The sequence below is a fragment of the Macaca mulatta genome, chromosome 2 (assembly GCF_049350105.2).
Source record: "Macaca mulatta isolate MMU2019108-1 chromosome 2, T2T-MMU8v2.0, whole genome shotgun sequence".
Taxonomy (NCBI): Eukaryota; Metazoa; Chordata; class Mammalia; order Primates; family Cercopithecidae; genus Macaca; species Macaca mulatta.
The window spans coordinates 41,797,994-41,820,003 of record NC_133407.1 but is presented as its reverse complement, the minus strand read 5'-3'; the positions used below and the strand labels follow the sequence as shown (position 1 = coordinate 41,820,003).

Sequence of the window (22,010 nt, the reverse complement as noted above, 5' to 3'; positions counted from 1 at the left end):
CTACTGGACTCAAGTGATCCTCCCACCTTGGCCTTCCAAAATGCTGGGATTATAGGTGTGAACCACTGTTCCCACCATGCCTGGACTTTTCTTTCTTTTTATAGCTGTACAACATTCTGTTATATGGATGTACCATAGTGCATCTAATCAGTCCTCTATTGACAAACTTTAAGAACGTTTATAGTGTATTGCCATTACAAGCAGTGCTATAATGGATAAATAAGGTTTATTTTATTATTATTTATTTTATTTTATATTGTTGAGACAGAGTTTCACTCTGTTGCCTATGCTGGAGTGCAGTGGTGCAATCTCGGCTCACTGCAACCGCCACCTCTCATGTTCAAGTGATTCTTGTGCCTCAGCCTCCTGACTAGCTGGGATTACAGGTGCGTGCCACCACACGTGGCTAATTTTTCTATATTTTGTAGAGACGGGGTTTCATCATGTTGCCCAGGCTGGTCTTGAACTCCTGAGCTCAAGCAATTCTCCTGCCTGGGCCTCCCAAAGTGCTAGGGTTATAGGGCCTGGATAAATAAGATTTAGATTTGACTTTGAAACATTTGGTTCATATCCTGTATTATCCCAAGATACAGATTGTGACCAGAAACAATGAAGGCAAATTGACATATTTTCTATAATAAGTGGCTCATATTTATAATAGTAGTTAACATATCTATATGTATGCATATAATTTATGTATTTGAGGACACTACTGCAAAAAGCTATAGGAGCTGTGGAATGCTTGCACATAGTATAAAGTTTAAAAATACAAGTTTATTTTGGAGAGTAAACCTCTTATCGCCTGCCTAGAATCTGCAATATTCCAGTTTCTTGTATTTTAAGAGTGGTATTCTTCAATGTCCAGCTGTATACAGTATCACCATTGGCAAGTTGACTTATTTCCCAGGGTGATTCCATCTAAGAAATCTTTATTTTTTCACTATTCTCCTAATACAAGCTTATTTTGCTGCTGGCCATTCTAGCTGTTTACCTTCCATTGGTCTCTTTTCAAGTCTAATTTTTCTAGAGCAATCCTGAATAAGCAGGCCTCAATTTGTTTGAGGTTCAGAGCTTCCCCTCTTCAGTTCTAGCGTTGTCCAATACAACTATGTCACTCTTGGAACTCCCTGTTCTGCTGAGCATGTTTAGTTATCATGTGGGTGAATAATATAACAGTGATCTTTTTTTTTTATTTTTATTTTTGAGATGGAGTCTCACTCTGTCGCCCAGGCTAGAATGCGGTGGTGCAATCTCAGCTCACTACAGCCTCTGCCTCCTGAGTTCAAGCAATTCTGCCTCAGCCTACAGAGTAGCTGGGACTACAGGCGTGCATCACCACACCTGGCTAATTTTTGTATTTTTGGTTGAGACAGGGTTTCGCCATGTTGGCCAGGCTGATCTTGAACTTCTGACCTCAAGTGATCTGCCCACCTTGGCCTCCCAAAGTGCTGGGTTACAGGTGTGAGCTACCTCACCTGGCTGATTTCTCTTAGAGTCTGAAAAAATCACTGAAGATTTAATAAATAAACCATTGATATGTGTATAATTATATTAGCACAACTTTCTCAATCTTGAAGAAACTATTGCTCTGCTGATCTAATTAAGGAAGTTCTGATTCTTTTTGTAAGGGAAAGAATGGAAGATGGGGCCGGGCGCGGTAGCTCATGCCTGTAATCCCAGCACTTTGGGAGGCCAAGGTGGGAGGATCAGGAGGTCAAGAGATTGAGACCATCCTGGCCACCGTGGTGAAACCCCGTCTCTACTAAAAATACAAAAATTAAACCGGTATGGTGGGGCATGCCTGTAATACCAGCTACTCAGGAAGCTGAGGCAGGAGACTCGCTTGGACCGGGGATGCGGAGGTTGCAGTGAGCCGAGATTGCGCTACTGTACTCCAGCCTGGCAACAGAGCGAGACTCCATCTCAAAAAAAAAAAAAAAAAGAGAAGATGTGCATCCTAAATCCGTTTTTTTTGTTTTTGTTTTTTTGGTTTTTTTTGAGACAGTCTTGCTCTGTCGCCCATACTGGAGTGCAGTGGCATGATCTCTGCTCATTGCAAGCTCCGCCTCCTAGGTTCACGCCATTCTGCCTCAGCCTCCCAAGTAGCTGGTACTACAGGTGCCCACCACCACGCCCGGCTAATTATTTTGTATTTTTAGTAGAGATGGGTTTTCACCGTGTTAGTGAGGTTGGTCTTAATCTCTTGACCTCGTGATCTGCCTGCCTTGGCCTCCCAAAGTGCTGGGATTATAGGCATGAGCCACTGTGCCCTGCCATACTGAGTTTTCTAAAGGCTGCTTTCAGTATACTTTGGAAAGAAATTGTAAAATTAAGAATTCTTAAGCAATTGCGTCTTGCATTTAGTGATTTAGATTTACATTTTAGCTTATTTTACAGCGATTTTGTTAAGAGTTGTTAAGAATATCAGATGAGAATAAAAACATCATTGTGTCCACTTAATTTAAGAGCCATAGTTTCCAGACTTTTTGCTCTTTTGTTTTTTTTGAGACACGATCTCACTCTGTTATTCAGGCTGAGTGCAGTGGCATGATCACGACTCACTGCAGCCTCAACCTTCTTGGGCAAAAGCGATGTTTCCACCTCAGCCTCCTGAGTAGCTGGTACTACAGACATGTGCCACCTTGCCTGGCTGATTTTTTTTTTTTTTTTCTGAGACGGAGTTTTGCTCTATCTCCCAGGCTGGAGTGCAGTGGCATGATCTTGGCTCACTGCAAACTCCACTTCCTGGGTTCACGCCATTCTCCTGCCTCAGCCTCCTGAGCAGCTGGGACTACAGGTGCCCACCACGACACCTGGCTAATTTTTTTGTATTTTAGTAGAGACAGGGTTTCACTGTGTTAGCCAGGTTGGTCTCGATCTCCTGACCTAGTGATTCACCTGCCTCAGCCTCCCAAAGTGCTGGGATTACAGGCGTGAGCCACCGCGCCCTGCCGCCTGGCTGATTTTTAATTTTTTTGTAGCGAGGGGCTCTTGCTCTATTGCCCAGGCTGGTCTTGAACTCCTGGGCTCAAGCCATCCTCTTGCCTTGGCCTCCCAAAGTGCTAGGATTATAGGTATGAACTACCATGCCTGGCCTGTTTTTTTAAATAAAATATTAATGTATTTTTTCTCTATAAGAGGCCAAGTGATTTGTGAGGTTACTTCTTTTTTTATTTTTTTTTTTAATTTTTTTTTATTTTTTGTAGAGGTGGAGTCTTGCTATGTTGTTCTGGGCTCAAGCAATCCTTCTGCCTCTGCCTCCCAGAGTGCTGGGATTATAAGTGTGAGCCACTGCAACTGGCCTGTCAAGTTGCTTCTATACCTATTTTCTTATCTAGAAGATGTGGAAACAGTATTAACCTGTTTGTAAATTATCTAACAATAATTGAATGCTTTGCTGTTATCTAGAAGATGTGGAAACAGTATTAACCTGTTTGTAAATTATCTAACAATAATTGAATGCTTTGCTGTGTTGATGTGGGCCTCCAGTGAATTGATTCTGGTCAAAATTCACACCTTTGGAATGTCAAATTTATTCTCCTGAGAAGGCTGGAGCTTTCCTAGATAGACGAGCCACAGAGACTTTCTGAAAATCAAGGTAGAGAGCTAAGCATTTTAGAGCTTCATGTTGTGTTTGAGAATGGAGGCCCAGAGAAGGAGGCCATCAGCTCCAGTGACTTCCCTAGTGCCTTTGTGGTAAAACTCAGCATAGAATTTTCCCTTCACACCTGAGCCTCTTCCAAGAGCTTCTTTTGTGTCTTGGCTTGTATGACACCTTGCCTCCGCCTCATCCCAGGACTTTTCTGCAAAAGGAATTCTTTTCCCTTGGCCCAAGTGCTGTTTCAGATATCCAATTAATGAACAATCTAGATATATTTGTTAAGCATCAAGGTACTGGGCCACGTGTAATAATAAGCAAGAGAGGCAAATGTGTGTCCTGTGTTCAGTAATGCTATCATGTTGGTGTTTACTTGGATTGGGAGGATGGGGGTCATTCGTATAAATGGAAAGAGGCATTGATTTAAAAACTAATGCAAATAAAGACAGGAAAATGTGTTTTGTCATATTCTAATTAGACAAGATTTAAAATATACATAAGTTTCATAAGTTGAGGATACTTGTTTGTGTTCTTTCTTAGTCATCTAGTCTCTGGTACTCTCCCTGCCTTGACACCACCTCCCTTCCCAACCTTTTTAAAAACAGTGGTTTAATTGTCTGCTTGCAGAGGTGGATACTTTTTATTCTGGTGGAAGACTGGAGCAGTGGGTGTTTGTTTACAGTTTAAGATGCCCTTTAGGATCTGCTTTCCTTGTTTCCTCAGGGCTGAACTTTCTGAAAAGGTCTGATCTAATGTGGTCATACCAGGTTTGACTGTATCTTTTATTCTACTTCTGACATTGCTGTCAGTTTATCGTAAGATTTTTCTTTCCTACATTTCTTTTAGCTAAAGAGTTGGCCATGGGAAACTCCGCTTTATTCACATACACCTTTATATTAATATATTAGAGTGTGTGAATATTTTCCTATATCCAACATTTATTGAGAGGATATGTGTTGTGTGCTGTATGAGGCACTGGGGTTGCAAAGTTGAAGAAGGTTCATGGCTCATAGTTTTAGTTTTAAGAAACTTCAAGAGAGACTGGCAAATGAACAGATAATTCTGATATGTTGGGGTAAATACAAATGATAGATATAGATCCTATCTAGGGTATTGTGGATCACAGAATAGAGCAGGATTAGTACTCAAAATACAGTACGGGGACCCCGAGAGGTCCCTGAGCTCTGGAAGGTCCAAACCGTTTTTTTTTTTTTTTTTTTTTTTTTGAGACGGAGTCTCGCTCTGTCACCCAGGCTGGAGTGCAGTGGCATAATCTCGGCTCACTGCAAGCTCCGCCTCCTGGGTTCACGCCATTCTCCTGCCTCAGCCTCCCGAGTAGCTGGGACTACAGGCACCCGCCACCACGCCCAGCTAATTTTTTGTATTTTTAGTAGAGACGGGGTTTCACTGTGTCAGCTAGGATGGTCTCGATCTCCTGACCTCGTGATCCACCTGCCTCAGCCTCCCAAAGTGCTGGGATTACAGGCGTGAGCCACCACGCCCGGCCGTAACTTTTTTTTTTTAAATAACAATACTGACATTATTTGACCTTTTTTCTCTCTTTTTTTCCCTCACAAATTAACAATGGAGTTTTCCACAGGCAAGGTAACTTGTTAATATCTCAATAGAGATGAGAATCTCTCCCTCCCACCCTCTTTCCCTCCTTTCCTTTCCTCCTCTATCCTTTCCCCTTTCTGCTTTCCCCCTTCCCTTTTCTTTCTTTCTTTTTTCTTTTTTCTTTTTTTTGAGATGGAGTCTCTGTCACACAGGCTAGAGTGCAGTGGTGCGATCTTGGCTCACTGCAACCTCCACCTCCTGGGTTCAAGCAGTTCTCCTGCCTCAGCCTTCCGAGTAACTTGGTTTATAGGCACCCGCCACCATGCCTGGCAATTTTTGTTTGTTTGTTTTTGTTTTTTGTATTTTTAGTAGAGACAGAGTTTCACTATGTTGGCCAGGCTGGTCTTGAACTCCTGATCTCAAGTGATCCACCCACTTCGACCTCCCAAAGTTCTGGGATTATAGGTGTTTAGTAACTGTGCCTGGCCCCCCTTTTCTGTCCTTCTTTCTTTTTCTCCTTTTTTGTTTTTGTTTTTAGAAACAGGATCTTGCTGCTTTGCCCAGGCTGGAGTTCAGTGGCACCATCATAGTTTACTGCAGCATTGAACTACGTTCAGGTGATCCGCCTCAGCCTCCCAAGTGGCTAGGATTACAGGTGTGTACCAACACACCCAGCTATTTTTTTTTCTTTTTTCTTTTTTTGAGACGCAGTCTAGCTCTGTTGCCAGGCTGGAGTGCAGTGGCCCAATCTCAGCTCACTGCAATCTCTGCCTCCCGGGTTCAAGTGATTCTTTTGCCTCAGCCTCCCAAGTAGCTGGGACTACAGGCATGCGCCACCACACCCGGCTAATTTTTGTGTTTTTAGTAGAGACAAGGTTTCACCATGTTGGCCAGGACAATCTCTTGACCTCCTGATCCCCCTGCCTTGGCCTCCCAAAGTGCTGGAATTACAGGTGTGAGCCACTGCGCCCGGCTAATTTTTATTTTTATTTTTTTTTAGAGATGAGATCTGCTATGTCGTCCAGGCTGTCCTCCAACTCCTGTGCTCAAGCAGTCCTGCTTCCTTAGCCTCTCAAAGCTTTAGAATTACAGGCATGAGCCACTGCACCTGGCCTGTGACTGTTTTCAACTATAAACATACACCTCTTCTGTCATTCTTACAACTTTGAATATGGGTAATTTTATGCATTTAATGCATTGATAATGGCTGTGGCATGATCCAGAAGCACACAGTGAACATAAAATGGGGAGGCTCTGATATTTGATACAAATTACTATAGTACAACTGCTCATTCCTGTGTAGATTATTGTTATTTTTAAAATAATACTCTTGCTATATCACCTCATTTCATTATTATGGGTACCTGTTCTACTTGCTTTTTTGACTTCTCATTTCATTTTTACTGTGCCTAGAGAATTTTGTTAGAAGTCTTACCCCTAATTACCTGTTTGAGAATAGGTAAACTTTTATTGAACTTACTGTAGTAAGTGGGCTACATCCTACATAATACATTGAGTACGAAGAAAGGGCATGGGGGATTTTTAAAAATGCTTCCTGAATCTGTTCTGTTTTAGTGTGAAATTTATATGTATGTGATTTTGAAATAATTGAGAATTAATAGAAAAGTTAAAAAATAGGCCGGGCACAGTGGCTCACGCCTGTAATCCCAGCACTTTGGGAGGCCTAGGTGGGCAGATAACCTGAGGTCAGGAGGTCCAAGACCAGCCTGTCCAATGTGGCAAAATCCTATCTCTACTAAAACTACAAAAATTAGCTGGGCGTGGTGGCGCACACCTGTAATCCCAAGTACTTAGGAGGCTGAGGCAGTAGAATCACTCGAACCCAGAAGATGGAGATTGCAGTGAGCCAAGATTGCACCACTGCACTCCAGCGTGGGTGATAGAGTGAGACTCCATCTCAAAAATAATAATAATAGAGTTGTAGCTGGGTGCAGTGGCCCAAGCCTGTAATCCCAGCACTTTCAGAGCCTGAGGTGGGAGGATTGCTTGAGCCCTGAAGTTTGAGACCAGCCTGTACCACATAGTAGACCCCATCCCTACAAAAAAAAAAAAAAATGCTGGGTGTGGTGGCACACGTCTGTAGTCCCAGCTACTCAAGAGGCTGAAGCGGGAGGATCCCTAGAGCCCAGGAGGTCAAGGCTGCAGTGAGCCATGATTGCACCACTACACTCCAGCTTCGGTGACAAAGACTGTTTAAAAAAAAAAAATAGTGTCATGGGTTAAAAGTTATCCTTAAGACTCTTCTATTCTCCAGTAGAAGAAGTATTTATATTAATAAATGAGAATTGTGATTATTAATAAATATTATAAAGATGATAAAGTAATGTGGTAGATAATGACCTAGGTTGCTATCTTAACTGTGAGACTATATAGAATGCCTCTTAGAAGAGGTAACTTTGAGTTAAAACATAAATGTTATGAACAGAAGACCTGGAGGCAGCACATTGCAAACGGAAGGAACAGCATGTACAAGAGCCTTACATTAGGAACAAAATGTGAGGAAGAGAAAATATACCAGTAAGGCTAGAGAGTAGTTGAATGAAGAGGAAAGCAGATGAGGTCAGGGCCTGGCATGTCAGCTTATGCCTGTAATCCCAGCACTTTGAGAGGCCGAAGTGGGTGGATTGCTTGAGCGCAGGAGTTCAAGACCAACATGGTAAAACCCTGTCTCTGCAAAAAAATAAAAAAAATTAGGCAGGCGTGGTGGCACATGCCTGTAGTCTTAGCTACTAGGGAGGCTGAGGTGGGAGGATCCCTAGAGCCTAGGAGGTTGAGGCTGCAGTGAACAGTGATCGTGCCGCGGCACAACAGGCTGGGTGACAGAGCAAGACACTGTCTCAAAAACAAACAAAAAAACAAGAAAAAAGATGAGGTTAGTTGTAGACAGATACCAGTTCATATAGGGTAGGTCATTTTTAATATCATGTAGGGTCTTAGTAGTTCATAGTTGTAATGCAGGTAGGGTTACAGCAGGAAGCCTTTGGAAGGTTTTAAGCAGATCACTCTGGTGATCTGATTTATGCTGTACAAGGTACATTCTGGTTGATATGGTGCGCATTAATTGTAGAGAGGTAAGATTTGACTTGGGAGGCCAAGGTGGGCCTATCACAAGGTCAGGAGTTCAAGACCAGCCTGGCCAATATGGTGAAACCCCATCTCTACTAAAAACACACAAAAAAAGTAGCTGGGTGTGTAGCAGGCACCTGTAATCCCAGCCTCTTGGGAGGAGAATTGCTTGAACCTGGGAGGCAGAGGTTGCAGTAAGCTGAGATCGCACCACTGCACTCTAGCCTGGGCGACAGTGAGACTCAAAAAAAAAAAAAAAAAGGTAAGATTTGAAGTAGAGACGCAGATTTGGAGGGTGTTGGAACAGCATAGCCTCAGCGTCCTGAGTAGCTGGGATTATAGACATATGCCACCGTGCCCAGCTAATTTTTGTATTTTTAGTAGAGATTGGGTTTCGCCATGTTGTCTTGAATTTATGGGCGCAAGTGATCCTCTGGCCTCCCAAGTAACTGGATTACAGGCTTACATCTCTGTGCCTGGCTTGGTGAGGCTTTTGTTCAGAAGAGACAGGAGGATTTGTATAGCTAGAGGAGAAAAAGTTGACCCTGACCCTGAGAGAAGCAACATGGAATTATGGAGAAAATATCCTTTTTCAAGGGGACTAGTGTTAGAGATCTTGGGTTGATGACTTTAGTGAGGTGGGCAGTGCTAAGGTCTTAGTTCCAGAGATAGTAAAAGAATAGGCCCTGTTATTGTGTGTTTGTGTTGATAGTATTTAGGCCCTATTTTGGTTCATTTATTTACTAATCTGTGTATTGTAGTAATAGATTATCCTGGAGTTATAAATACTTCTAAATACAAAAAAACAGTGGAAAATCTCTCTCCCACCTATATCCCTCAGCTGCCCTGTTTCTATTCACACCATTCCTCCAACACTCCACCCCACCCAGGAAACTATTGTTCAGTTTCTCATGTAACCTTCTAGAGTTTCTTTATATAAATAAAGACAATAAAAATACAGATTCTGGGCCCAGCGCAGTGGCTCACGCCTGTAATCCCAGCACTTTGGGAGGCTGAGGTGGGTGGATCACGAGGTCAGGAGTTCAAGACCAGCCTGACCAACATGGTGAAACCCTGTCTTTACTAAAAATACAAAAATTAGCCGGGCTTGGTGTTGCGCGTCTGTAATCCTAGCTACTTGGGAGACTGAGACAGGAGAATCGCTTGAACCTGGGAGGCAGAGGTTGCAGGAGCCGAGATCATGCCACTGCACTCCTGCATGGGCAACAGAGTTAGACTCCGTCTCAAAAAAAAAAAAGAAAAAAAAGGCGGGGCACGGTGGTTCACGCCTGTAATCTCAGCACTTTGGGAGGCCAAGGTGGGTGGATCATGAGTTCAGGAGATCGAGACCATCCTGGCTAACACGGTGAAACTCCGTCTCTACTGAAAATACAAAAAATTAGCCGGGCGTGGTGGCAGGCGCCTGTAGTCCCAGCTACTCGGGAGGCTGAGGCAGGAGAATGGCGTGAACCCGGGAGGCGGAGCTTGCAGTGAGCCGATATTGTGCCACTGCACTCCAGCCTGGGTGACAGAGCGAGACTCTGTCTCAAAAAAAAAAAAAAGAAAGAAAAAAAAACCCCCCCAAAATACAGATTCTGGCCAGGTACAATGGCTTGGGCATGTAATCTCAGAACTTTGGGAGGCCGAGGCAGGTGGATCACTTGATCCCAGGAGTTCAAGACCAGTCTGGGCAACGTGGTGAAACCGTCTCTACAAAAAATACAAAAATTAGCCGGGCGTGGTGGTGTGCCTCTGTAGTCCCAGCTACTTGGGAGGCTGAACTGGAGGATCATCTGAGGCCAGGGAGGTCTAGGGTGCAGTGAGCCGCTATTGTGCCACCACACTCCAGCATGGGCAACAGGCTGTCTCAAAAACAAAAACAAAAACAGACAGATAAATAAAAAACTACAGATTCTTGTTTCTTTCTTTTTTTTTTTTTTTTTTTTTTTTGAGACGGAGTCTCGCTCTGTAGCCCAGGCTGGAGTGCAGTGGCCGGATCTCAGCTCACTGCAAGCTCCGCCTCCCGGGTTCACGCCATTCTCCGGCCTCAGCCTCCGGAGTAGCTGGGACTACAGGCGCCCGCCACCTCGCCCGGCTATTTTTTTGTATTTCTTAGTAGAGACGGGGTTTCACCGTGTTAGCCAGGATGGTCTCGATCTCCTGACCTCGTGATCCGCCCATCTCGGCCTCCCAAAGTGCTGGGATTACAGGCTTGAGCCACCGCGCCCAGCCAGATTCTTGTTTCTTTCTATCTTTACCCTACAATCCACCAATCTCAAAGGTAGCATATTATAGCTGTTATTTCGCAAATTGGTTTTCCCACCTTCCCCCTTGCACAGTGTGTTTTTCACTTAAGAGTAGAGATTTACACAGACAATCTTTCCATAGAGTATATAGGATTTTTCTTTTTCTTTTTCTTTTTCTTTCTTTTTTTTTTTTTTTTTTGAGACAGAGTCTATTTCTGTTGCCCAGGCTGGAGTGCAGTGGTGCGATCTTGATTCACTGCAACCTGGGCCTCCTGGATTCAAGTGGTCTTTCCACCTTGGCCTCTGAGTAACTGGATCACAGGCACATGCCTCCACTCCTGGCCCTGGATTTTATTTTTAGGAGTAGTTTTAGGTTCACAGCAAAGTTGAGCAGGGGTACAGAGAGTTTTCACATACACCCATTACCCTACACAGTCATAACCATACCGACACATTCATAGTCTCCGCCGCTATCAACATCCTGAATAAACAAGTTTGTTATTTTTGAGTTCACCAATTTTCTTACTTTTGGAAAAACAATCAGCTTAATGTACTTTGAAATTGTTCTGAAATTTGTTTTATAATGTTCCTCTCATTTAAAAAATTCATCTTCATCAAAAGACACCTTAAAGAAAGTGAAAACATGGCGCACATTTTGGGAAAAATAATTGTAATATATGTAATAGGGAATTAGTGTCCTAACCAGGGCTGGCTTCATGGGTGTGCAATCTGTGCAGTCACGCAGGACCCCTCATTTAGATGGTTCCTGTGCTTAGTTTATTGGTAAGCTGTCACTGTCTTGAAATTCTTAATTTTTGAAAAAGTAGTCCAACATTTTTATTTACTTATTTTAAAATATTTTTATGGTGAAAAATTTATATTTGGAATTTGCCAGCTGAACTCAGTTTAGGTTATTCCAGTTTTGTTGGCAACATTGAAAGCATCATAGTCAGGAATCTGTTGAACATATGCCTTCTCTCTGTCAGATCCGATCCTGTGTTGACCTGGGCCATGTCAGTGTCCTAGAGCTTCTTCACAGCTTGTTTGATCTGGCGCTTGTTGGCTTTGACATACACAACTAATGCAAGTGTGGTGTGGTCTTCCGTCTTCTCATTGGTCAGGGTTAAGCCTGTTTTTCTTGGGAGTGCTCTTCCTAGGATATTTTGGCTGCAGTGTCTTGGGGCAGCCTGAAGGTGGGTAGCATGCAGATATCTTTCAGCAGTGTGTTTTTGGCTTTTGAAGCCTTTGTTTTGGCTTCAGCTTTGGGAGGGGCAGGGCTTCTTTTTTCTCTTTGGTGCCATCTTGGTGAAAAGGCCTCACATTTTTATTTTGCACTGTGCTCTGCAAATTATGTTGTCTGTCCTGGTCCTGAATATATAAAGCCTAATAATTAGAAAAATCCAATCCAATAAGAAAATGGCCAAAATCTGAGAGCAAAGATCTTCAACCTCATTAGATCTTCAACCTACATATTTTAAAAAGTGTAGCATTAACAAGCGATTACATATATAAGTAATAAAATTTACCTGAATTAATTTAGCCCATTTAGATTAATACTTTTGTCTTCAACCTTTTTTGTAGTGTATGTTTTAACTGGAAAAAGTCTTCCATGAAAACGTCACTTTTAAAAAATAAGTAATGTCATCTGTTTTCCTGAAAGACTGAAATGGGGGTGATCATTCTTAGGTAAGTATCCAATTTTGTATTTGTAATTATTTATATATTGGTTAGAGTATAAATCTTTTTTTTTTTTGAGGTGGAGTCTTGCTGTGTTGCCCAGGCTAGAGTGCAGTGGTATAATCTCGGCTCACTGCAACCTCTGTCTCCTGGTTTCAAGCAATTCTCCTGCCTCAGCTTCCTGAGTAGCTGGGATTACAGGCACATGCCACAATGCCTGGCAAATTTTTTTTGTATTTTTAGTAGAGATGGGGTTTCACCTTGTTGGCCAGGCTGGTCTTGAACTCCTGACCTCAAGTGATCCGCCCACCTTGGCCTCCCAAAGTGCTAGGATTACAGGCATGAGCCACTGCTCCCAGCAGATTATAACTTTTAGTTAACCTATATGGTAGGGAGTGGGAGTGGGGGGATGCTAGGTCTTGTTTGAAGATAGTCTGTTATGGAGGATTGTGTTTCCTACAGAGTTAAGAACAGAGCTTCATGAAGCAGAGAGGAGGGTCAGTAGTGTTGAAAGCTCTTTAGGCAGGTTAGTTGAGAACTGAAGAAACTTTTGGATTTGGCATTTAGGAATTCATTGATGATCCCAGCAGGGACCATTTCAGGGTGCTGTTTATGGCTGAAAATCAGCTTGCAATGGAGTGAAGAGTAAAGAGGAGGTGATAAAATCTGAATATTTTAGCTAATTTATTTATTAAACCCATATGTGATATAGCTGCAGCCATCACTTCCTTAAGCACTGGAGTTATAGTTAGGGTAACCATATATCTGGTTCAAATCTCCTATAGATCAATTAATGCCCAATTATTTTTATTTTTATTTTTTTGAGACAGAGTCTTGCTCTGTCATGTAGGCTGGAGTGCAGTGGCATGATCTCGGCTCACTGCAACGTCTGCCTCCCATGTTCAAGTGATTCTCCAGCCTCAGCCTCCCGAGTAGCTGGGATTATAGGCATGTGCCATCATGTCGGCTAATTTTTGTATTTTTAGTAGAGACGGAGTTTCACCATGTTGGCCAGGCTGGTCTCGACCTGCTGACCTCAGGTGATCTGCCCGCCTCAGCCTCCCAAAGTGCTGGGATTACAGGCATGGGCCACTGTGCCGGGCCTTTTTTTTTTAAGACAGAGTCTCATGCTCTGTCACCTAGGCTGGAGTGCTGTACCATAACCTTGGCACACTGCAACCTCCACCTCCCGGGTTCAAGTGATTCTCCTGCCTCAGCCTCCCAAGTAGCTGGGATTACAGGCGGCCACCACTATGCTCCGCTAATTTTGTATTTTTAGTAGAGACGGGGTTTTACCATGTTGGCCAGGCTGGTCTCGAACTCCTGACCTCAGGTGATCTGCCCGCCTTGGCCTCCCAAAGTGCTGGGATTACTGGCGTGAGCCCGGCCGAGATAATTTTTTTTTTTTAGGAAAATGGGGTCTCAGTCTATCACTCAGGCTGGAGTCCAGTGATGCTATCACTTCTGGGCTCAAGTGATCCTCCTGCCTCAGCCTCCTGATGGGATTGCAGGTGTAAACCACCATGCTCACCCAGCAAGAGGTGATTTAAAGTATACAAGAAGGTATGCATAGGTTGTATGCAAAGACTATACAATTTTATATCAGGAACTTGAGCATTTCTGGATTTTGGTATCCACAAGGGTCCTGGAAACAATTCCCCACAGATACCACAGGTGACTATATATTTATTGTTTATCTTCTCTGTCCTCATTAGAATATCAACTCCATGAGAAATGGACCTCTGTTTTTGTTCACTGTTGTAACCCTAGCAGGTAGCAGAGTTCTTGGTATATTAGTAGATGCTCAGTAAATATGTATTCAATCTATAATGGTCTCCAGTGCCTTGATGCATACCCTTTATCAATCCTGCATCTCATAGACAGTTATTTCAACTACCAGTGTCAAATTTCTCATGTTTACCTAAAAGGTTATGCTAGCTAAATTCATACTGCCTGCCATGTCATGCTAGCTTATCTCAAACTAGGCCTTTACTATTGCTCAGCAATCATATTAAGTTTCTCCACCGTCGTCTCTGGCCTGGTCAGTTGCAACAGCCTCTTAATTGACCTTTGTGCTTCGATTCTGCACCTGTAATTCATCTTCAATAAAACAGAGGACTCTAAGGCATATATCATATCATATCACTTTTATGCTTAAAAATTTACAAGATGGCCGGGCATGGTGGCTCACGCCTGTAATCCCAGCACTTTGGGAGGCCGAGGCGGGCAGATCATGAGGTCAGGAGATCGAGACCATGCTGGCTTAACACAGTGAAACCCCATCTCTACTAAACAACATACAAAAGTTGGCCGGGCGTGGTGGCGGGCGCCTGTAGTCCCAGCTACATGGGAGGCAGAGGCAGGAGAATGGCGTGAACCCGGGAGACGGAGATTGCAGTGAGCCGAGATCGCACCACTGCACTCTAGCCTGGGAGACAGAGCGAGACTCCATCTTTAAAAAAAAAAAACAAAAAACTCACAAGATGCCAGGTGCGGTGGCTTACGCCTGTAATCCCAGCACTTTGGGATGCCAAGGCAGGTGGATCACCTGAGGTCTGGAGTTAGAGACCAGCCTGGCCAATACGGTGAAACCTGATCTCTACTAATAATACAAAAAATTAGCTGGGCATGGTGGTGGGTGCCTGTAATCCTAGCTACTTAGGAGGCTGAGGCAGAAGAATCACTTGAACCTGGGGGGCGGAGGTTGCAGTAAGCTGAGATCGCAGCATTGCATTCCAGCCTGGGCAACAAGAGTGAAACTCTGTCTAAAAAAAAAAAAAACCTCAAAAGACTTAGAGTCTAAACACCTTACCACAGCCACAGAATACTACGTGGCCTGGCTCTGCCTACTTCAATATGAAATTTTTTTAAGAGATGGGGTCTCAGTATGTTGCTCAGGCGGGTTTCAAACTCCCAGCCTCAAGCGATCCTCCTGCTTTGGCTTCCCAAAGTGCTGGGATTACAGATGTGAGCCACTGTGCCCAGTCAAATTCTTTAATCTCATCTCATGACACTATGGTCCTCATCCACCTTATTGCAGAAACACTGAAATTCTTTCCATTCCTCAAACACAATCAGCTCATTTCCACTTTGAGGTTTAAACTTTTTTTTTGAGACAGAGTCTCGCTGTGACACCTAGGCTAGAGTGCAGTGGTGCGGTCTCGGCTCACTGCAACCTCCGCCTCCCAGATTCAAGCAGTTCTCCTGCCTCAGTCTCCTGAGTAGCTGGGATTATAGGCATGTGCCGTCATGCTCAGCTAATTTGTGTATTTTTAGTAGAGACGGGGTTTCACCATGTTGGCGGGGTGGTCTCAAACTCCTGACCTCACGTGATCAGCCCACCTTGGCCTCCCAAAGTGCTAGGATTACACGCGGGAGCCACCACGCCTGGCGAGGTTTAAACTTACATAGCTTGATTTTCTTTTAGCTTGGCTAAATTCTTGTCTTTCAGATCTTAATGTCACCTCCTCAGTAGAAGACAACCAGTCACTGTCAACTGCCATATTTTAATTCTTTTCATATCACATTACAATTTAGTATTGTTTTTGTTCACTCCAGTGATTAGCTCCACAAGGACACTAATCTTGTCTACAAGAGTGCCTGGCACAATGCAGGTGGTCAGTAAATACTTGGTGAATTTGGTAGCTGCCCTACAATGTTTTTCCTAAATGCTTTCTTCTCCCAGGATCCCAACCTCACCACTAATTAACTATATGCCGAACAGATAACCTCAATCCCTACATTATTAAAAAAGTAAGATAGGAAATCCTACACTTAGCTGGGTGTGGTGGCACACACCTGCAGTATTGGCTACTCAGGAAGCTGAAGTGGGAAGATTTCACGAGCCCTGGAGTTCAAGGTTGTAGCAAGCTATAATTGCACCACTGCACTCCAGTCTGGGCAACAGAGGTATGACCCTGTTGGAGGGGAGGGAGAGAGAAAGAGAAGGAGAAAAGAAATCCTACAACTTCTTCCTCTTTGCCTAAAAATTCCTTAGTATATCCTCTCTTCCAGTCCTCTAGTTTCTAAGCAGAAAGATTGCTACTCTGATAAGAGCTAAACCCTCTACCTATGTCTTTGATCTGAGTCAAACCTCTTACCTCTTCTGAGTAAAAACGTAATCACTCTCTTTAATATTTAAACTACATGCAAGCTAAGTACAGTGGCTCACACCTGTAATTAGGCAGGCATGGTGGTGAATGCCTGCAGTCTTGCTTACTTGGGAGGCTGAAGTGGGAGGATTGCTTGAGCCCAGGAGGCCGAGGCTGCAGTGAGCCCAGATGCCACCACTGCACTTCAGCCTGGGCAACAGAGCGAGACCCCATCTCAAAAAACAAAAATTATCTCAATGGTAACCTGGAAAATGAAAAAAAATTATAATACCTGATACAGTGTAAATGCCTTTGAATAGGTGTTACTGTATTATTTAGGGAATAATGATAATAGAAAAAAGTCTGTACATGTTTAGTACAGGCACAACAGAACCATTACCTGATCCAGTATTTTCTTTTGTTTTTAAAATTTTTTGTTGCCCAGGCTGGAGTGCAGTGGCGCAATCTCAGCTCACTGCAACTTCCACCTCCCTGGTTCAAGCGATTCTCCTGCCTCAGCCTCCAGAGTAGCTGGGATTACAGGCATGCACCACCATGCCTGGCCCCCATCCAATATTTTCAATTCATAGTTGGTTGAATTCACGGATGTGGCACCCACTGATACAGAACACACAGATATGGAGGGCCTACTATATAATATGTTGGGTGGTGATAAGTGCTATTTTGAAGATTTATACCTTGTTTGCTATTGTCATGAAGGTATGGAAATATATTAGGGAAAGGTAGACATTGAAGGAGGGGTACGTTTACTAAGGTGAAGTTAGGGAAGACCTCTCTGATTAGGTGACATTTGAGTTGACAGCTCTAAATGAAGTGAGGGAGCAGGCCCTCTGGGTATTTTGAATAGGGTGGGGAGGGCATTTGAGACTGAGGGAACTTAAATACAAAGTGTTCGAGGCTGGACGTGCTTGATGTGTTTTATGAGCTGCACAAGGGCCAGTGGGACTGCACTGAAGTAAGTGAGGGTGGAGGTAGTAGGAGCTGACATCATCGTAGTGAATGTGGTAGAGGCTTGAGTCAGGTTGTAGACCAGAGTCAGGCCTTTGGTTTTTCTTCTGTGTGATGGTGGAGCTGCAGATCCAGGAGTGAGGTGGGAGGTGAAAGGTCAAGCTGTGGCTGAGAGGTATAACTTGAGGCTGAAGAACTGTGAGGCCGCCAGGTACAGTGGCTCACGCCTGTAATCCCAACAGTTGGGGAGGCTGAGGTGGGCAGATCACTTGAGTTCCAGACCAGTCTGGGCAACATGGCAAAACCCCATCTCCACAAAAAATGTAAAAATTAGTTAGGTGTGGCGGTGCATGCCTGTAGTCCCAGCTACTCGAGAGACTGAGGCTGGAGGATTGCTTGAGCCTGAGAGGTGGAGGTTGCAGTGAGCCGAGATTGCACCACTGCACTCTAGCCTGGGTGACAGAGCGAGATGTCTCAAAAAAAAAAAAAAAACCCAATGATGAGGTCAGATGTTTGAAGTATCTGAAAGTGAAGATGAGAGAAGAGGGTGCACCATAAAACAGATTTTTGAACACTGCAAGGAGGTAGGAAGAGTAGAAAAAGGTGAGTTGGAGGCACAGAGGGCCTGTAAGTTCATAATGGACAAGTTTATTTGGCTTCAGGTTTTTCGTTTTGTTTTGTTTTGTTTTGTTTTGTTTTTGAGGAGGAGTCTCACTCTGTTGCCCAGGCTGGAGTGCAGTGGTGTGATCTCAGCTTACTGCAACCTCTGCCTCACAGGTTCAAGTGATTCTCCTGCCTCCTGAGTAGCTGGGACTCAGAGTTTTTTCTTTTGTTTTTTTTTTGTTTTTTGTTTTTTGTTTTTTTGAGACGGAGTCTTGCTCTGTCGCCCAGGCTGGAGTGCAGTGGCGCAATCTCGGCTCACTGCAAGCTCTGCTTCATGCATGGGTTCACGCCATTCTCCTGCCTCAGCCTCCCAAGTAGCTGGGACTACAGGCGCCTGCCACCACGCCTGGCTATTTTTTTTTTTTTTTTTTTAGTAGAGACGGGGTTTCACTGTGTTAGCTGGGATGGTCTCCATCTCCTGACCTTGTGATCCGCCGGTTTTGCCCTCCCAAGGTGCTGGGCTTACAGGCATGAACCACTGTGCCTGGCCTCAGGGTTTATTTGGGGAAAAAAAAAAGTGAAGTATACACAATATAACATTTACCATTTTGCTTTTTTTTTTTTTTTTTTTTTTTTAAAAACGAGGACAGGTTTTTGCCCTGTTTCTCAGGCTGGCCTCGAACTCCTGAGCTCAAGCAATCTGCCCACCTTGGCCTCACAAAATGCTAGGATTATAGGTGTGAGTCACTGCACCTGGGGAAAATGTAACCGCTTTTAAGTGTATAATTCAGTACATTCACAAAAGTACATCACCCCTGTCCATCTCTAGAACTTTTTCATCATCCCTAACCAAACTCTATACCCATTAAATAATAAGTTCTCATTGCCCCCTCTTCTTTAGTTCCTGAGAAACCACTGTTTTATTTTCTGTCTCTGTGAATTAGACTACTCTGCTTCAGGTGCCTTGTGTAAGTGGACTCATAGAATATTTGTCCTTTTTTTTCTGACTTATTATACTTGGCATTATGTTTTTAAGGTTCATTCATATTGTAGTATGTAGTAGAATTTCATTCCTTTTAAAGGCTGAATAGGCCGGGCCCGGTGGCTCACGCCTGTAATCCCAGCACTTTGGGAGGCCCAGGCAGGTGGATCACGAGGTCAGGAGTTCGAGACCAGCCTGGCCAACATGGTGAAACCCCGTCTCTACTAAAAATATGGAAGTTAGCTGGGTGTGGTGGCCTGCGCCTGTAGTCCCTGCTATTCGGGAGACTGAGTGAGGATAAGCTCCTGAACCCAGGAGGTGGAGGTTGCAGTGAGCTGAGATCACGCCACCATACTCCAGCCTGGCGACAGAGAGAGACTCTGTCTCAAAAAAAAAAAAAAAAAAAAAAAGGCTGAATAATATTCCATTGTATGTACACACCATATTTTTTTTTGTCTATACCTCTGTTGATGGTGACACTGGTGCTGTTTCTACCTTTTGACTGTTGTGACCAGTGCTGCTGTGAGCACTGGTGTACAAATCTGAGTGAATCCCTGCTTTCATTTCTTTTGCATACATCACCAGAAGTGGGATTATTAGATCATATTGGATCATATGCTTTAATTTTTCTTTTTGTTTTTTTCGAGATAGGGTCTCACTCTGTCAACCAGGCTAGAGTATAGTGGTGCAATCATAGTTCACTGCAACCTCCACCTCCCATGCTCAAGTGATCCTCCCACCTCAGCTTCCTGAGTAGCTGAGACTATAGGTGCCCACCATCACACCTGGCTAATTTTTTGTATTTTTAATAGAGACGGTGTTTTGCCACGTTGCCCAGGCTGGTCTTGAACACCTGGCTCAAGCTATCTGCCTGCCTTGGCCTCCAAAGGACCAGAAACAGTAGGCACTCAACAATATCATGCTGGGATTACAGGCATGAGCCATCACAACCCACCATATGCTTTAATTTTTTGAGGAACAATCCTGCTGTCTTCCACACTGGCTATATCATTTTATATTTCCACCAGCAATACACAAGAGTTCCAGTTTCTCCACAGCTGTGCCTGGGTTTGGTTTTATTTAAAAAACAAAAAACAAAAAACTTTTTTTTTGAGACAAAGTCTTGCTCTGTCACCCAGGCTTGAGTGCAGTGGCATGATCTTGGCTCACTGCAACCTCAGTCTCCCGGGTTTAAGCGATTATCCTGCCTCAGCTTCCCAAGTAGCTGGGATTACAGGTGTGTGCTACCAGGCCTGGCTAATGTTTGTATTTTTAGTAAAGACAGGGTTTTGCCATGTTGTCCAGGCTGGTCTCAGACTCCTGATCTTAGGTGATATGCCTGCCTTGGTCTTCCAAAGTGCTGGGATTACAGGCGTGAGCCACCGTGCCCAGCCAGTAATATAGTTGTGGTTTTGAATAATGGAATGTTTTAAGTTTATTTCCTTAAAAGAATGTTTATCATACACTGTTTTCTAGTAGTTTTAGAAGTAGCACAAATCCTTATGCTCTGCTACAAGGTCAGAACTGGTGAAGAAAGTTGTCTTCGGTCAGGCGTGGTGGCTCACGCCTGTAATCCCAGTACTTTGGGAGGCCAAGGTGGACAGACCACCTGAGGTCAGGAGTTAGAGAGCAGCCTGACCAACATGGCGAAACCCCATCTCCACTAAAAATACAAAAATTAGCCAGGTGTGCTGGTGCATGCCTGTAGTCCCAGCTACTTGGGAGGCTGAGGCAGAAGAATCATTTGAACCTGGGAGGCGGAAGTTGTAGTGAGCCAAGATTGCACCACTACACTCCAGCCTAGGTGACAGAGCAAGATTGTGTCTCAAAAATAAAAAGAAAGAAAGAAAGTTGTCTTCTAGTTAAATTTTAGTGAGAGATTCTCACAGGAATTAAAATTCTGGGGCCCTAAAAAATCTTAAGTATGCTTTGCCATAAGCTTAAGGGACTGTGTCTATGTTACTTGGCTGTGTGTAGGCATGAATTTGATCTTTTAGGATAGGACAGCAATTGAACAAACTAGATTTTTTTCTTTTCTCTTTCTTTCTTTCTTCCTTCCTTTCTTTCTTTCTTTCTTTCTTTCTTTCTTTCTTTCTTTCTTTCTTTCTTTCTTTCTTTCTTTCTTTCTCTCTCTCTCTCTCTCTTTCTTTCTTTCTTTCTCTTTCTTTCTTTTCTTTTCTTTTTTTTTTTTTAAAAAAAAGAATACACTTGTTAACCTCCTGTTTGGAAATTTTACAAAGAGCCAGAGAAATTTTCACTTTGGTGTTTACTGATTGATTGCGTACTACCTTAACTGTTGGAAAAATATGTTCCCTATTCAGATGAATGATAAACCAGTAAAAGCTATTAAAGGGAAAAAATGTGATGGGATTACAGCTGTCGCAGAGAGGTTTTTGAAGCTTTGCACTTTGTGTGCAATTGTCATTAAGATAATGGAAATTTTGAAAGATGATCTTAATGTCTTCAACATTGTTATAATTAGGCTTTTTTCTTGGTAAATGATGTGTCTTAATTTGGAAAGTTTTCGTTTAGGAGCTTCTTTTTTTTTTGAGACGGAGTCTCGCTCTGTTGCCCAGGCTGGAGTGTGGTGGTGCGATCTTGGCTTACCGCAACATCCGCCTCCTGGGTTCAAGCAGTTCTCCTGCCTCGGCCTCCTGAGTAGCTGGGATTACAAGCACCTGCCACCACGCCTGGCTATAGGAGCTTCTTATGTGAACACTATGAGTAAACAGAGTGGTATAGTTTAAACTTGCCTTCCGGTTTTTCCAAGTTCCTCTTTCTCCAATTCATTGTCTTTGCCTCAGGGTTCTTTTTCATTAATATGTATGGATGTTTATGCAGTTAGAAAAAATGTTCATAAAGATGATATTGTTGAGTGCTTAACAGTTTCTTGTCCTTTGATAACGTGGTGTGCTTTTTACTCTTACACAGAAAATAACTGTGGTCAGATTCTCATGCAGTCTGCCGTAGACAGTAAGGATATTGTGAAATAAATTCTGGCTGTCTGCATAGCATGACCTTTCAAAACTGTTTTCTTTGCTGCAAGCATTTCACTTAGCCTTTTGACTGCCACATGATAGAGGAAGTAGTACATAAAGGGCAATATAAATGGCTGCCTTGTTGATCTCAATACTGTTTTTTAAACCATGTTAAATAGTCACATATGTTATTAAATACAGTTTTATGTGGAAGATTACCAG

The 22,010-nt window shown here is 43.4% G+C and overlaps 1 protein-coding gene across 5 annotated transcripts in view; it reads left to right on the top strand.

Annotated features, from left to right (window-relative positions):
* PIK3CB (phosphatidylinositol-4,5-bisphosphate 3-kinase catalytic subunit beta) overlaps nt 1–22,010 on the top strand; it is a 187,272-nt gene that overhangs the window by 26,202 nt on the left and 139,060 nt on the right. For 3 of the 5 annotated variants that reach the window (XM_028843742.2, XM_015132082.3, XM_077991522.1), the window contains one exon: nt 12,070–12,174. The exons of the other annotated variants lie outside the window; for them this stretch is intronic. The gene's annotated coding sequence lies outside the window, so the exon portion shown is untranslated. The remainder of the gene's footprint in view (nt 1–12,069; nt 12,175–22,010) is intronic. 5 annotated transcript variants of the gene reach the window in all.